This window comes from Eubalaena glacialis, chromosome 14 (genome assembly GCF_028564815.1).
Source record: "Eubalaena glacialis isolate mEubGla1 chromosome 14, mEubGla1.1.hap2.+ XY, whole genome shotgun sequence".
Classification (NCBI taxonomy): domain Eukaryota; kingdom Metazoa; phylum Chordata; class Mammalia; order Artiodactyla; family Balaenidae; genus Eubalaena; species Eubalaena glacialis.
The window spans coordinates 59,360,648-59,366,544 of record NC_083729.1 but is presented as its reverse complement, the minus strand read 5'-3'; positions in this window follow the sequence as shown (position 1 = coordinate 59,366,544).

The window sequence follows — 5,897 nt, the reverse complement described above, 5'->3', positions numbered from 1 at the left end:
AATTTTTTATTGAAATATAGTTGATTAACAAAGTTGTGTTAGTTTCAGGTGTACAACAAAGTGATTCAGTTATGCGTATATATATATATATTACCTTCTCTTCCCTTATAGGTTATTATAAGATTTTGAATATAGTTCCCTATGCTCTACAGTAGGTCCTTGTTGGTTATTTTATATATAGGAATTCATTTCTGACTGTTAGTTCTGATGGTAAAAAGAGGAGTTTGGTAAAATGTCTGAGTTTTGGCCAGTTCTATAAAAGGAGTCGACACACTTTATATGTTATTTCAAAAAAAGCTTTGTTTATGAAATTAAGTAGCCAGCGCAAATTAAAACTTGGACACATTTTGAAACATCACTCTTTTGGAGAGTTGGTAAGAAAGTTGTCACCAAGGAGTTTCATGTGTGGTTCCAGACACATGGGCAGGAAAAAAGAATGAAGACTTTAACCCACAATAAGACCTTGGAGCCTGGGGATGTCTTAAATGTTTCTGCATTGTCTGAGAGCACAGCTGGATTTCTATAAAAGCTTATTTCAGGTTTGAAAGATAATATTGCTCAGAGAGGAGCCTAGTAGGATCACCTTCAAATATTCCAGAACATCTGCTGTGGAGCAGGGGTAACCTACACATTTTAGAGTCACATAGATTTCGCCCACCTCTGCTAAAGGACGTTTGAATCTGGGAGGTGGGGAAATCCTGAAAGCAGACTGTGGTCCTTGAACTTGCCCTTTTAGATGATCCCAATAACAAGGTGATTATGGCCACATATTGAGAGGAATTTGATCTCTGCCCATAGCACAGCTTCCAGAGCAAGTGTAAGAGCTATTTTTTACTTAAACAAACAAACAAAAAAACCCTGAACTGTCTCCACGTCTGCCACCTCTGTTCTGTCCCAGATTCATTCCTCTGTTCCCACAAAAGTTTGAGCCACACTTTACCATGGAAGCTCATTAGAGTGGCATCTCACAAGCCACCTCCTGCCAAGGGACAGCATTTCTGTCTGACTCCTGCAATTTTAACCATGGGACCTTTCCTGTCTAGGTGTGTGATTTCTATAAACGGGCCTTGATCACTCAGCTGATAGCGCACAGGAAGCCTCTCAGGGTTTTCACCAAAACCATCACTTTGGTCTTTGAATAACATGTAAAATTTCCTTCTCAAAATAGGCATGGGCTTTAGATCAGTGGGCATAACAGGCAACTGGACAACCCTGGACTGTCCGACGTCACTCATGCTGAGTTAATTAGCCGGGTGTCAAGGGGTGCTCAGTAGGCCTGGACTCATGAGGGTCTGGGTGCCAATCTCTGCTCTGTGTCACTGTGATGTCTGAAGCCCAGGCTTATCATCTACAAGGACCAGATGAGCATATCTACTGTGGGCTATTCTTGTGAGGATTAGGTTTCATGTATGTAAAATACCAGGACATGGCAAGCATTGTTAAATAGTAATAATAATAATGATAACTTTCCCTAAAACAATATCTGACAAGGATGTGGAAGGCTGAATAATGGCCATTCCAAAGATGTCCACATCCTAATCCCCAGAATCTGAGAATGTGTAGAAGGATTTTGCAGATGTGATTAACATAAGGATCTTGAGATGGGAACACAATCCTGAACTATCCAGGTGGGCCCAGTGTAATCATAAAGGGCTTTTTAACAAGGAGGCAGGGGGAGATTATGTGAATATGGAAGCAGAGGTCAGAATGAGGTGAGAAACGGGCCATGGACCAAGGAATGCAGATGGCCTCTAGAAGCTGGAAAAGGTAAGGAGAGAAGTCCTCCCTAAGAGCCCTCAGAGTGAACTAGCCCTGCTGACACCTTGACTTTAGCCCATTAGGACCAATTTTGGGGTTCTGACCTCCAGTATTATCAGAGAATAAACCTGGGTTGCTTTAAGCCACTGGGTTTCTGATAATTTGTTGTAATAGCAGGCAAAAACTCATACAAAGATTCTAAAACTGATTTTCTTGGGTGGTTCATAGGCTGGCTCTGGGGGCCAATTTCCAACAAAACAGTCTTTCCGGTTTTTTCAGAACAAGGTTTGACATATTCATGACATACCTATTTCAGTGCATGGAGTGGGAAGAACAGAGGCCTTAAAGCAGACCCTGGAGCAGTTATTCTCAGAATATCCTATGATTTTGAATTATTAGAGTTCATGCTAAAATGAACATTCTGATTCAGGAGGTTTGGGTTGAGGCCTGAGACACTGCATTCCTAACACGTTTCAGATGATGTAACACTGCTGGTCCCCAGATCACACTTTGAGTAGCCAGGCTCTAGAGGACCAATTCGAAGGGAACACACATTTTTAAAAATTGAAATATAGTTGATTTACAATATTGTGTTAGTTTCAAGTGTACAGTAAAGTGATTTAGTTATATGTATATATTTTTCAGATTTTTTTTGCATGATAGGTTATTACAAGATGTTGAATATACAGTTCCCTGTGCTATACAGTATTTCCTTGTTGCTTACCTATTTTATACATAGTAATTTGTATCTGTTAATCCCATACTCCTAATTTATCCCTCCCCCACCCTTTCCTCTTTGATAACCATAAATTTGTTTTCTATGTCTGTGAGTCTATTCCTGTTTTGTATATAGATTCATTTGTATTATATTTAGATTCCACATATAGGTGATATCATATAATATTTGTCTTTCTCTGTCTGACTTACTTCACTAAGTATAATATCTGTAGGTCCATCCATGTTGCTGCAAATGGCAATATTTCATTCATTTTTAGGACTGAGTAAGATCACATTACATATATATATATATGTGATATGTATATCACATCTTCTAAAGCCAATTGTCTGTTGATGGGCACTTGGGTTGCTTCCATGTCTCGGCTATTATAAATAGTGCTCTGTGAACATTGGGGTGCGTGTATCTTTTCAAATTAGAGTTTTTTTTCTTTTCCAGCTATATACCCAGGAGTGGAATTGCTGGGTCATATGATAGTTCTATTTTTAGTTTTTTAAGGAACCTCCATACTGCTTTCCATAGTGGCTACACAAATTTACATTTCTACCAACAGTGTGGGAGGGTGAGGGAACACATTTGCTTGGCACACAAAAGGCTCCATTAATGCACCTGCCCTTAACCACTTTGCCAACTCTGTCCAGTACTCTGTAAAACCTGACAAGGCCCACTGAGTGCCCAAGGCTGGTCATGAATCGTTCAGTTCCACTCCTACCAAGTATATTATACATATAAACTCAGTTGGATCTGTTCCTAAGTGAGTGTGTCCCAAGGTAATACAAGTTGTACTTACTATTCTAATTATAGGATGAAGTTGATTACCTAAACTAATGAAATATGAGTTTCTGCAAAGAAAAAAGCATAACTCTTTCTATGAAAATTAAGTTACTAGCTTTGGAAAGAGAGAATAAATGCATAGCACTATAAAATATGTCAAATCACATGTGGGTAAATGCAAGGGAGAATCATAAAAATGTCTACACTTAGACAGCTTTAAAATATGCCTTTAAATTTTCACTCCCATTTTAAAGAAACCAAAACTTTCCTGCCAGTACATTACAGATAAGACTTAGACAAGCAAAGCTATAGGGATATGCATCTAATTTTTCTTTTTTTTAACATCTTTATTGGAGTATAATTGCTTTACAATGTTGTGTTAGTTTCGGCTGTAAAACAAAGTGAATCAGCTATACGTATACATATATCCCCATATCCCATCCTACTTGTGTCTCCCTCCCACCCTCCCTATTCCATCCCTCTAAGTGGTCACAAAGCACCGAGCTGATTTCCCTGTGCTATGTGGCTGCTACCCACTAGCTATCTATTTTACATTTGGTAGTGTATATATGTCCATGCCACTCTCTCACTTCGTCCCAGCTTACCCTTCCCCCTCCCCGTGTCCTCACGTCTACTCTCTACATTTGCGTCTTTATTCCTGTCTTGCCCCTAGGTTCTTCAGAACCATTTTTTTTTCTTTTAGATTCAATATATATGTGTTAGCATACGGTATTTGTTTTTCTCTTTCTGACTTACTTCACTCTGTATGACAGACTCTAGGTCCATCCACCTCACTACAAATAACTCAATTTCGTTTCTTTTTATGGCTGAGTAATATTCCATTGTATATATGTGCCACATCTTCTTTATCCATTTGTCTGTTGATGGACACTTAGGTTGCTTCCATGTCCTGGCTATTGTAAATACTGCTGCAGTGAACATTGTGGTACATGACTCTTTCTGAATTATGGTTTTCTCAGGGTGTATGCCCAGGAGTGGGATTGCTGGGGCATATGGTAGTTCTATTTTTAGTTTTTTAAGGACCCTCCATACTGTTCTCCATAGTGGCTGTATCAATTTACATTCCCACCAACAGTGCAAGAGAGTTCCCTTGTCTCCACACCCTCTCTAGCATTTATTGTTTGTAGATTTTTTGATGATGGCCATTCTGACTGGTGTGAGGTGAAACCTCAATGTAGTTCTGATTTGCATTTCTCTAATGATTAGTGATGTTAAGCATCCTTTCATGTGTTTGTTGGCAATCTGTATATCTTCTTTGGAGAAATGTCTATTTAGGTCTTCTGCTTATTTTTAGATTGGGTTTTTGTTTTTTTGATATTGAGCTGCATGAGCTGCTTGTATATATTGGAGATTAATCTTTGTCCATTGCTTCATTTGCAAATATTTTCTCCCATTCTGAGGGTTGTCTTTCACCTTGTTTATGGTTTCCTTTGCTGTGCAAAAGCTTTTAAGTTTCACTAGGTCCCATTTGCTTATTTTTGTTTTTATTTCCATTTCTCTAGGAGGTGGGTCAAAAAGGAACTTGCTGTGATTTATGTCATAGAATGTTCTGCCTACATTTTCCTCTACGAGTTTTATAGTGTCTGGCCTTACATTTAGGTCTTTAATCCAATTTGAGTTTATTTTTGTGCATGGTGTTAGGAATTGTTCTAATTTCATGTTTTTACATTTAGCTGTCCAGTTTTCCCAGCACCACTTATTGAAGAGGCTGTCTTTTCTCCATTGTATATTCTTGCCTCCTTTATCAAAGATAAGGTGACCATATGTGCGTGGGTTTACTTCTGGGTTTTCTATCCTATTCCATTGATCTATATTTCTGTTTTTGTGCCAGTACCATACTGTCTTGATTACTGTAGCTTTGTAGTATAGTCTGAAGTCAGGGAGCCTGATTCCTCCAGCTCCGTTTTTCTTTCACAAGATTGCTTTGGCTCATCGGGGTCTTTTGTGTTTCCATACATATTGTGAAATGTTTTGTTCTAGTTCTGTGAAAAATGCCATTGGCAGTTTGATAGGGATTGCATTGAATCTGTAGATTGCTTTGGGTAGTATGGTCATTTTCACAATGTTGACTCTTCCAATCCAAGAACATGGTATATCTCTCCATCTGTTTGTATCATTTTTAATTTCTTTCATCAATGTCTTATAGTTTTCTGCATACAGGTCTTTTGCTTCCTTAGGTAGGTTTATTCCTAGGTATTTTATTCTTTTTGTTGCAATGGTAAATGGGAGTGTTTCCTTAATTTTTCTTTCAGATTTTTCATCGTTAGTGTATAGGAATGCAGGAGATTTCTGTGCATTAATTTTGTATCCTGCTACTTTACCAAATTCATTGATTAGCTCTAGTAGTTTTCTGGTAGCATCTTTAGGATTCTCTATGTATAGTGTCATGTCATCTGCAAACAGTGACAGTTTTACTTCTTATTTTCCAATTTGGATTCCTTTTATTTCTTTTTCTTTTCTGATTGCTGTGACTAAAACTTCCAAAACTATGTTAAATAATAGCGGTGAGCGTGGGCAACCTTGTCTTGTTCCTGATCTTAGTGGAAACGGTTTCAGTTTTTCATCATTGAGAAAGATGTTGGCTGTGGGTTTGTCATATATGGCCTTT